Source organism: Aegilops tauschii, chromosome 1 (assembly GCF_002575655.3).
Source record: "Aegilops tauschii subsp. strangulata cultivar AL8/78 chromosome 1, Aet v6.0, whole genome shotgun sequence".
Classification (NCBI taxonomy): Eukaryota; Viridiplantae; Streptophyta; class Magnoliopsida; order Poales; family Poaceae; genus Aegilops; species Aegilops tauschii.
The window spans coordinates 52,687,625-52,699,986 of record NC_053035.3 but is presented as its reverse complement, the minus strand read 5'-3'; positions in this window follow the sequence as shown (position 1 = coordinate 52,699,986).

Here is a 12,362-nt window from a genome sequence, read left to right as displayed (position 1 = left end):
CCTCAAAAATGATGTCACGTGTTACCTGGACCTTCTTAGTTGCCGGATCGTATGCTCGATACGCCGTGGAGCCCTCCTCATAGCCGACAAACACCATAGGTGTCGATCAATCGCTGAGCTTGGTGATGCATGTGCCGACACGCTTCACGTGAACCGTGCACCCAAACGTGCGCAGGTGCTGCACATTGGGTTTACGGCCGTGCCACGCCTCATAGGGCGTGACACCCTCCAAGCTTCTGGTGGGCGCGCGGTTTAGCAGGTACACTGGCGTCCTCACCGCCTCCGCCCAGAAGAACGCCGGCATGCCCATGCTCTTCATCATGCACCGGGCCATCTCCACCACCGTCTGATTTCGGCGTTCGACGACGCCGTTTTGCTGTGGCGTGTACAGGGCAGTGGTGAAGTGCTTGATGCCGCTCTGCTAGCAGTACTCCCAGAACTCGATCGAGTTGAACTCGCCACTGCGATCTGACCTGAACGCGCGTAGCCTGCAGTTGCCGTCAGCCTCGGCCATCACTTTGATTTTCTTGAAGCGAGAGTACGCCTCGTCCTTGGACCTCAGGAGTTCTAACCACATGTAGCGGCTGTAATCATCTACCACGAGCAGAAAATACTTGTTACCTCCCAGAATTGTTGGAGTGATCGGCCCGCACAAGTCCGTGTGCACGAGCTCTAGGCCGCGCTCGGCTCGGTACGCCGTGGCCTGCCGGAACGGTGCTCGGTGTTGCTTTCCCAGAGCGCAGCCATCACAGTACTCCGCCACGCGGTCGATCACCGGCATGCCGCGCACGAGCTGCTTTGTGATCATGGTCCGCAGCGCACGGAAGTGAAGATGCCCCATGCAAGCATGCCATCTCCATGTTGCGTCGTCGCCCTGCGCCATCAGACACGCCGGCGCATCGATGGTGAGCACTCCTGTGTACAGGCGATTTCCAGAGCACTTGATGTGTGCCAGCACGCCGCGCCGGGTCCAAGACGGCCATGACGCCGTCAGCAATGTTGATGATGCAGCCAGCCTCGTCCAGCTGTCCCACGGAGACGATGTTCGTCCGTAGGCTGGGGATGAAGAAGACGCCAGTGAGCGCACGCTGGTCGCCGCCCTTATAGCGAAACACCACACTGCCGCGCCCGCGGATGGCCACAACCGAGCCGTCGCCAAATTTCACTGAGCCGTGCACTGTCTCGTCAAGTGAAGAGAATACTTGCCGATCGCCTGTCATGTGGCTGCTTGCCCCGGTGTCGAAGAACCACACCCCGTCCGGCGAGGGGACGGGCATGACCTTCTCCTCGTTGAGGCATACATGCTGAGGCGCCGCAGGCTGTGTGGTGTCCACAACGGTGACCACGGCCATGTACAGACCTTGATCGTGCTCGGCGCCGGCTTGGACAAGATTCGCCTGCTCCTGCTTTCCCTTCTGCTCCTCATCCCTGAGCCTGGTGCGGCACTCCTTCTTCCAGTGGCCCGGCTTGTTGCAATAGTGGCACTTGCCTTTCTTGTTCCCGCCGGAGCCGCCGGATACACTCGCGCCCGAGTTTGGCGGCGCGGCTTTGCCACCGCCCTGGTACTTGCTCTTCCCGGGCAACTTGTTTTTGTTGTTGTTGCCGCCTGATGATGATCCGCCGGAGCCGAGCTGCCGCTCGCGCGCGTCCCACTCTGCAGAGGTGTACATGAGGCGCGCGCCAGATTGCGCCATGTCGTTCAGATCGTAGTGATCTTCGCACGCTGACAGGCGCCCGGTGAGCTCTTCGATCGTCATGGTTTTGAGGTCGATGAGGGACTCGATTGCCATCGCCATCTGCCGGTATTTCCGTGGCACGACGCGAAGGAATTTTTGGACGGCCTTGTGTTCCGTCACCGGGTCGCGGTACAGCTCGAGATCGGCGACGAGGCCAGAGCCGCAGCGCGAAATCCTCAACGGACTCGCCCTCCTTGAAGCGGAGGTCCTCGAATCCCCGGCGACGCACTTGCGCCTTCGCCTCGCGCGCGCGCTCACTGCCCATGCGGAGAGTTTTGATCGTCTCCCAGGCCTTCTTGGCCGAGTCCTTTGCGGCCAGGACACGGATCATCTCCGGCGGCACGCGGGTGACAATGATCTGCAGCGCGCGCCGGTTGTCGTGCTCGTCGGCGTCGTCGTCAATCACCGCGGGCCACCTGAAGCTTGACTTGCATGACGAGGGACCACTCCATGTAGTTGGTGCGGGTGAGGACCATGGATGATGTAGAGGTCTCGCTCTCCCGCACGACTCGCTCGACGATGCGCAGCTCGTCGCTGCCGCCGCCCATCAGACGCGCCACTGGCGCCGTGGTCAGTGGCGTCTTCGACGGCGATTTCGTCCCGCCCTTGCTCTTCCCTTTCTCAGAATCGGTGTCTGACATGGTACGCCGCGGATCGGACACCGCCGGCCACCGGAGAGTGGATCGAACACCACGTAGCTCTAATGCCAATTATCGTTGTCGAGGCACGCGATCGAATGAAGAGAATTAGGGAGAGAGATGAACGCGAGCGAGAGAGATAGTCATTTGTGCTGCCACTAACTGCGCAGCTTTTCTGTTTTCCATTCCTCCTTTTTATCTGTTACAACAAACTAGCTATCTACCTCCCGGCGGACGCGCCATGATCCGTGATGGCCGCGCCATCCCGCGACCATGACTCACAGCACAAGTGCCCACCAGGAGGAGAAAACGGGAAGGAGGAGAAGTGGTCAGTGCGTACTACAGCACTTGATCCACGTCCTAGCTACGTGCATGTTCAGGTCACATCAAACCCGCATGCACTCATTATTACAAACAGAAAAACAAAGCTACGTTGCATGCATGAGATTAGTGCAGTATAAAAAATGGTTCTATCATTCCAATTCGTACGGTAAAAGTCTTTGCTGGTGCTACACCAGTTGTTTATCAGGTGTCCATTTGTTTCACCAGCCAGACGGTTCAACCCACTGCCGCTCAGGAGATCGTCCACCAACCGGCACACATCAGGAAAACGTGGCCCTTCGAAGAACATGACTATTAGCACAGCTAAGTCCGCCTTCTTCCCCGCATGGACATGTTTGTTCCCAGCCACCTCCCCATGAGTAGCGAAAGCGTGGAAGGCTCGGAGCAATTGTTGATATCCCAACTTCAGTGTTGCAACATCAGCAGGACACAAGTCAGTGTACTGTCCGTCAGTATGGAGTGATGTAGACCCCTTCATCATCTTGGTTGGCATCTTGTCAATCTCATATCTGCTTCCATTATTAGTAACAATGCCCCTGAACCAAGCCTGGTGTTTAGTAGCCACCAGAGAGAGACTCTTGTCGCCATTTTTGATTTCAATCAGATATGTCCCACGCCTTGTGTTATCTTCGCGCGGAGTGACAGGAACAGTTATTGTATCCTTTCCATCAACAAATTTGAACTTCACATCTGTGGTACCCATAGCACCTTTAATAGCCTCCACACAAGTCTTGTAGTTCTCAACGAGGTACACGCAAATGGAAGCGGAAGGTTTACCCGGTGTCCACAGTGCGTAGGAGTGCTAGGATCCGTACGGAAAAAAATTCCATGATGAATTATGAAAGGAATCTTTTGGAATAGCAGAGGTCTGAAAGACTTGGCTATAAGAAGGTTTCTTGCAGAGGCGTCTATCGAGCATAGGTTAGATTTTATCGCTTTGTCGGAAACTGGCAGAGATAATTTTGCGCCATAATTTCTGAATACTTTGTCGGGAGGAATTGATTTTGACTGGCACTGTCTGCCACCGAGAGGGAGATCAGGGGGGATCTTACTCGGAGTTAGATGCGATTCGCTCGAAGTTCGAAGTGTGGTAATGGGAGATTTTGCAGTTAAGTTTCGGGTGCGGTCGAAGGCAGATCGGTTCAATTGGGCTCTGGTGGCGGTATATGGTGCCGCACAGCCCGAACTCAAACCCGAGTTCTTGGCTGATCTGGTTAGGATTTGCAGCTCTGAGCAGCTTCCTATCCTGGTGGGGGGTGATTTCAACATCATTAGAAGGCGTGAGGAGAAGAATAATGATAACTTTGACGGCAAATGGTCGTTCATGTTTAATACTATCATTGAAAGCTTGGATCTGAGAGAGATTGAGCTTTCGGGAAGAAAATTCACCTGGGCTAACACGTTGCCAAATCCGACGTTTGAAAAGTTGGATCGAGTGTTGCCTAGCGTCGAATGGGAACAGAAGTTTCCCTTTGTAACAGTTCAGGCTCTTCCCCGTGGAATTTCTGACCACACACCTATATTTCTGGACTCTGGTGAGGCCACCCACTTGGGAAACAAAAATTCGTTTTCGTTCGAGCTTGCTTGGTTTGAACGAGACGTCTTCTTTGATCTTGTAGCCAGAGAGTGGCCTAAGGATGCAAGAGGTAGGACCGCGCTTGAGCACTGGCAGAATAAGATCAGGCACTTGAGAAGTTTCCTGCGTGGGTGGGCTAAGCATCTTAGCGGGATTTATAAGGTCGAAAAGGAACGACTCCTTTCCCTTATTCAGTCCTTAGATGTAAAAGCAGAAACCACAGTTCTGCCGGCATCGGAGTTTCAGGCCAAGCTTGACGCGGAGATGAGGCTGAAAGAGCTTCTTCGTGAAGAGGAATTGAAGTGGGCGTTGCGACCCAAGGTCCGACGAGTAGTCCAGGGGGACGCGAACACTCAATTCTTTCACATGATCGCTAATGGTAAACACAGAAAAAAGAGGATCTTTCAGCTTGAACAAGATGAAGGAACGATTTTAGGACAGGAGAACCTATACATTACCGAGTATTACAAGCAGTTGTTTTGACCTCCAGAGGATAACTGTGTCTCTGGATGAGTCCAGGATTGAGGATGTTCCTCAACTAACTGCAGTGGAGAATGATATTTTGGCTGCTCCTTTTACTGAGAAAGAAGTGTTTGAGGCCATATCGCAGATGAAAAATAAAAGGCTCCCGGCCCGGATGGATTTCCGGCTGAATTCTATAAGAAGTGTTGGCATATTATTAAGGGGGGTCTGTTGCCTTTGTTCAATGATCTATTCTCTGGACAACTTTAGCTTTTTCAACTGAATTTTGGAACGATAACCCTGCTTCCTAAGAAAACAGAGGTTGTGAGAATTGAGCAATTCAGGCCCATCTGTCTTCTTAATGTTAGTTTCAAAAAAATTACCAAGGTCGGGACTAACAGGCTCACACAGATTGCGCATGCTGTGGTGCAGCCTACCCAAACTGCTTTCATGCCGGACAGGAACATCCTCGAAGGGGTTGTGGTCCTTCATGAAACGCTCCATGAGATTCACACGAAAAAACTAGATGGAGTTGTTTTCAAGAGGTGGATTTCGAGAAAGCGTATGATAAAGTCAAATGGCATTTCCTTCAACGGGCCTTACGCATGAAGGGTTTTGATGAAGCTTGGCGACGCCAGGTAAAATCTTTCATGCAAAAAGGGAGTGTTGGAATTAAAGTAAATGATGACATAGGTCATTATTTCCAGACACACAAGGGCCTGAGACAAGGTGATCCAATGTCTCCTATTCTGTTCAACATTGTGGTTGACATGTTGGCAGTTCTGATAGGAAGGGCAAAGGAGGCCGGTCAGGTGGGTGGCTTGGTGCCTCATCTAGTTGATGGTGGTGTGTCCATCCTGCAGTACGCCGATGATACAATCATCTTTATGGAGCACGACTTGGCAAAAGCGAGAAATATGAAGCTGGTGTTATGCTTATTTGAACAATTGACCGGATTGAAGATCAATTTTCATAAAAGCGAGTTGTTCTGCTTTGGTAGAGCCAATGAGGAACAAGAGGCCTATAGGCAATTGTTTGGATGCGAATTGGGGGCATTACCTTTCACGTACTGAGGTATACCCATTCACCATCGTAAGCTGACAAACAGTGAATGGAAGTGCATCGAGGATCGGTTTGAGAAGAAACTGAGTTGCTGGAAGGGCAAACTCATGTCATATGGAGGCCGACTAATTCTTATTAATTCGGTGCTCACGAGTATGCCTATGTTTCTCTTATCTTTCTTCGAAGTCCCAGTTGGTGTTAGGAAAAGGCTGGACTTCTATCGATCCCGGTTCTTCTGGCAGAGTGATGAACTAAAGAGAAAATACCGACTCACCAAATGGGATATCATCTGTCGACCAAAGGACCAGGGGGGCCTTGGTATCGAGAATCTTGAAGTCAAGAACATATGTCTTCTCAGTAAGTGGTTGTATAAACTATCAGTTGAGACTGAGGCCACATGGGCGCAGATTCTCCGTAGTAAGTATCTGCAGTCCAAGACGTTGTCCCAGGCGACAGTGAGACCGACGGACTCGCCGTTTTGGAAGGGGCTTATGAGAGTCAAAGCTGTCTTCCTTAATAGAACAAAGTTTATAGTCAGTAATGGAAACACCACTCGCTTCTGGGAGGATACCTGGCTTGGTGAAACACCGTTGGCGCTTCAGTATCTGTCCCTGTATCGTATTGTTCAACGTCGTGATGCTCTTGTCGCAACGATTATGCAGTCCATTCCCCTCAATATTCAGTTTAGGAGGGCGCTTGTTGGTGACCGGTGGGAAGCATGGCTTCATTTGGTGAGTAGACTGATGGAGGTTCAGCTATCTCATCAGCCCGATCAGTTGCGTTGGAAGCTCACTAGGTCTGGAGAGTTCACAGTTAAGTCGATGTATATCGATGTCATTAACTCTAGTGGCATTCCTAGTTCTAAAGAGGTTTGGAAAGTCAAAGTTCCTTTGAAAATTAAGGTGTTTATGTGATTTGTACATAAACAAGTCATTTTAACAAAGGATAATTTGGTTAAGCACAACTGGACATGATCTACTAGTTGTAGTTTTTGTGATCGGGACGGAACTATCAAGCACCTCTTTTTTGACTGCCCGTTGGCAAGAGTTTTGTGGCACACGGTGCATATCGCCTTTAACATTACTCCTCCGAATTCGGTCAGTATGTTATTTGGAACGTGGCTTGTTGGGATAGAGTCCGAAACAGCTAGACACATTCGGGTAGGAGTATGTGCGTTGTTGTGGGCAATTTGGAATTGCAGAAATGATTTGGCTTTTAACAGAACAACAAATATTCATTTTTTGTAGGTTTTATTCCGAGCTACTGCGCTGATCCGTATGTGGTCGTTACTCACTCCCACGGAGGCCAGGGAGCGTTTGGTTACTGGATCTGCCCGGTGGGAGATGGTAGCGCGGGATATCTTCAACCGGTTTGGATGACGGTCAAGTAATAGGATATGCAATTAGTATACATATCTTTGTAATGCCAGCCGGTTGTGGCTTTTGGGCCTTTTGTTTCTTGGCGATGTGGCTCTTTGTGAGCTTGCCGTTATTTTGTTTTCAGACTTTAAGACCTTGTTGAACTTCTTTATTTATATATAAATGTGGCCGTATGCATCGTTCTGATGCAGAGGCCGGGGAGTCCCCCTTTTCGGAAAAAAAAACGAGGTTCTCAGTGTCACCTATATCGAAGGTGGCCACCGGAGAAGGGAGAGTTTCCTATGTGGGTAAGAAACGTGCTTTAGAATAAAACTAATCAACCACATGTAATCGATCTATACAATTGAAGCAGCATTTAGTGAGTACTGTACAATACATGAATCTTCAATTCTTCGTTACATGGAGTACTAATTAAAGGCGATGAGATTAGATCAAGATAAACAGTATGCACTAGTATGGGCGTGCACACACGATTTTTTTCAGAAAGTTAGACGTGTGCATATATGAAAACCCCCAAATATTCCTGAAGATTTCAACATGTTTGATCAAATGATCCTAGAAATCTGCGCTTTTAAAGAAGACAAAATATGTCACTTAATTAATTTGTTTATAGTCCAGGTATAGCACTGTGTTTTCATAACTGTGCACATTTGATATCATCGAAGTAATTAATGAAGGCATCCGTGGGAAATATTGTCTTGAAGATCTACACACATTTTTTCACCAAGACCTACTTTTTTTTTTGAATAACCTCTAGGAAAAGACCTACTTATGATAAGAAGGCATGCATTTTTCAGTAGAGGTAGTAACACCTACGTCAAGGATGGGTGCAGCTTCTTCAACTTTCCCTTTTCCTTTGTTCCCTGCCATTGTGACTTGCCTTTGAACTGCCGATGTTATTGCTGCACCCACAAGAAAAAAAAAATGCTTTGTTTTTGAGCCGTGACCGTAGAAAAAAATATGCTTAGGTTTCACTAATTAAAGATTAATATGCAATCTTCTCAAGCAAGATCACCATCAAAGAAACTATTTAGATGCAGTAAAGTACACATCAAGTGGCAGGGTAAATATATGATGATAAAAATAACCATAATTAAATGTCACTTTATCATATATTGAAACAGCGTACCAATTTCAAACTCAAAATATGCTAAAATAAGTAAAGAAAATCGAGAGCGGCGTTTCAGCGCCCGACCTCAGATGAGCCCGGGGCAAAATTAAAAATTCACAAAAAATAGAAAATAAATTCAAAAAATTCCATTTTTTTGCAAGCAAGATGCCCGTGTGCGTGATCTTCGTGCAAATTTTGGTAGAGTTTTGACATTCGAGGAGCGTGCGACAAAAAAGATAAAATTCGGCTATGTGAGTAAGGTTACTGTTCACGCACTGTTCTGGCGGTTTTCTCTTTTTTGCCACGAGCTCCACAGATGTTCAAATGGGATGAAAATTTGCACGCACATCATGCACTCGAACATCTTCCATTCAAAAAAATCCAAATTTTTTCTATTTTTTATCGTGCTACTGTTCACCGGGTTCATCTAGACCTGGCACCGAATTGGATATTCGAAGAAAATCGTCATACACTATATAAACTGAAACAGGACGTAAGAAAGCATGTAAATGTTACTAGTCACAGAAAACTCAGCCATTTGTTTTCTTGAAGTCATTTAGGTTAAACTAATTATTAAGAAACTTGATTGTATACGGAATTCCCTCAGGACACGTTGAAGATTTTTTTAGTGATTTGATCCCCAAACCATATATAAACATGTTATGTAAAGTAAGAACCATATTATACTAAAAAATCGGAAAGTATAAGTAGAGGCTGGATATGTACACTAAACAACGATGCACATGTCTTTCCTGGAAGTAGGAATTATCTTTTTTTTTTTGAAATGGAGGCATTGCCCCCGGCCTCTGCATCATGACAATGCATGCAGTCATCTTATTAAAAAACTCTCGAAGTAGCACAAAGTCGTTAAAGTATTACAGCTTGCAAGAGGAGCGAATAAGTTTAATCTCGGTAATGTTTGCAAGTAAATAGACAGTTTTAGAGCATCATAATGGTCATTCCAAATACATTTCCATAGCAAACTTAACCATTTCACTATAGCATACACTAGGCTTGCAAATATGCTCCCACAAAATTTAGTTATTACAACAGGCATCACTTTTGAAAGGAGGAACACACAGTGAGAGCACATATTTGATAAATAAGAGGATAGTCCTATAGGACTTGGCTACTTAAGAAGATTAACATGCATGCTGAAAGACTGTAATTTTCTTGTGTGTGGACACCCACAAGAATTCCAACATCATATAGGAAATGAGATACTAATTTCAGCCAACAATGTTCAAAATGCACGGAATATGCAGTTTGTGATCATACAATTTTTTTTGGCACGGTGAGTACAAATTGAACAATCATTTCTTCTTATCAGAAGAAGCAACATGCAGTGAATCAGTTAATTAATTAGCAGCAGTAGGATGAGAGATACATGTACGGACGGTTGTCAACAGCCAGGGACAAGAAATCGAATCCTTGGTCTTCTACCTCCAGTCGCAAGAACAGACCAACTGCAATACACTGCCAAAAGTATTACATACATGTATCATTTTTTTTGAAAAGGGGAATATATTAATATGAAGAAGATACCAATTACACCCAGTGTCTGCACCAACAAGATGCGTAAAAACATCCAGCAAATGACAAGTTAAAAAAGTCGGCCCTGTTTGGTTCGGCTGTGGATTTTTAAAAGCAGCTGTGAAAAATCTGCTGTGGAAAAACAGTTGTGCAAAATCTGATGTGAAAAAGATGTAGGTCATTTGGCAAACCAGCTGATTCAGCATTTTCAGATTTTGCCCCGCAGCAGAATCAGATTTTGGAAAGCACGTCCTGAGCTGCTTCCGCTTTTGGTTCAGATTTTGGCAGCAAATTTCTGGAATCGGATTCTGCTGGGTTCGCCTTTGGTTCAGATACTGCTGCGCGGCAGCGGAATCCGTCGATAAAAGCTGAACTAAACAGGGCCGACATCTCAGCTAAATAAAGCAAGCAGTGGAAGAAAATTACTTAGATGCAGCAAGGGCTTGCATCACGTGGCAAGCTAGAAAACCTCAAAACAAAAGGTTGGGAAGTAAAAAGAACGTATCACTCAAAAAAGCACGTAACCGATCTAATGAAATCTTCGGGCCGTAGAACCTAAAAATCGGCATCCTCCTCGATCAGTTATGTGGTTGAAAAGAAAAAAAGGTCCTGAACAACTATAATTTCTTACCTGTGCTGGCGCCGATCTGTTCTTCAAGAGCCGGCCAGCCTGCAGTCGGGAATTGATCGAGTAAGACACCACCTTAGTCTCCAAACTTGGTAAAAAAAGCTGTCAAAAAAAAATTTGTTGCTGCTGTCAAAAACTTGGTACAAGTCAGAGATCATCAAGATCAGCTAGTATAAATAAATTACTTGGATGCAGGGCAAACTAAAAATCCTCAGCAAGAAATAGTGCCAGCTAAAAATTCTGAAGATATATACATTAAGACTGCGAGTAAAAAAAGAAGACAAGAATCTGCATCCTCTGCTGTGGCTAACCTAAAGCAGTAACATCATATATAGTGACTCGTAATAATAGGTAAAGAAATGATGGAACGAACCAGGAAGAAGATGCATCTCAGCCGATGGAGGAGCCGCCGAGATGCATGCTTGGCGTTGGTGAGCAGATCGATGCCTATCACGGCCAGCCGGCCGGCGGCTTCCACCGGCGTAGGCTGCAGGGGCAACGACGCGCGTCTGCAGCTAGCTCCCCCCCTACCTAGCTAGATCATGCTGTACATATTAAGGAACCAAGATGAACTAGAACGCCAAGCCGCGTGACCGTCTCACCGACCTCTCTCTTTCTGCGAGCAAGTGAGCGGAAGAAAGAAATAGAAAGGGAAAGGTATGTACGTACTACGTAACTGCTGTATGCACGTACTGATAGATTAAGCAAAGCATGCATGCTCTAGCCCACGAGCACGAGTAAGATCAGCTCGAATCAATACACCTTAGACATAATTAATTACTAGTAATTCACAACAGATAAAATCAACGCAGCATGTGCGTTTGAGTACTAGTGCACTAAGGAGCCATCTTTAGATAAACTGGATCTCCCACTTGAAAGCTTCTTTCCACCCTCTTAGTATCTGCATATTTCTTCATCCTGTTTTGTGCCACCACCAAGTTATCTTTGAGTTGTTGCAATATCTGTTGCTTGGCAGTTAAGAAATCTTGTGCTTCTTCTTCATCAGGCCCAGGTATTGCTAGCTCTGAGATGAGGGGTGGGAGAAATCCATAAAGGGCTTGAAATGGGGACATCTTAATGGCTGTATGATAAGTTGAATTATACCAGAATTCTGCTAAAGATAGCCATGAAAGCCACTTGGTTGGAGCAGATGTAGTCATGCATCTTAAATAAGTCTCCAAACACTGATTTACATGTTCTGTCTGGCCATCTGTTTATGGATGATAAGCAGTACTGTACCTTAATTCCACATTAAGCACAGAGAAGATATTTTTCCAAAGTTGACTTGTGAATATTCTGTCCCTGTCAGAGATAATCAGTTTTGGGGGGCCATGCAACTTAATGATGTTATCCACAAATGACTGAGCTACACTGAGCACTGAGTAAGGACGAGACAGTGGTATGAAGTGGGAGTGCTTAGTAAACTTGTCCACTACTACCATGATCACATCTTTTCCTTGAGATTTGGGTAGTCCTTCAATGAAGTCCATGGATATATGCTGCCAAGCCATATCAGCCACTGGAAGAGGTTCTAGCAGACCAGGTTGCAAGCAAGTTTCATGTTTTGCTCTTTGACATATAGAGCAAGCAGCAATGAAATCTTCTACAGCTGTTTTCATACCAGGCCAATAAAAGATGCTTTTGATCCTGTGATATGTTGCTCTTCTTCCTGAGTGACCACCCACAGGAGAACTGTGCAGGGCTACCAGCAGTTTATACCTTAATTCAGGGATGTTACCCACATAAATTTTCCCTTCGTATCTTATAATTCCAGATGTTAAGGAGTAGTCTCACAATGTGTTATCCTTGTTTAAAAGCAGTTTTTCCAACAATTGCAAACTATTAGGGTCTTGCTGGTAACTGTTCACTAGATCTTCTGCCCAAACAGGAGTAGC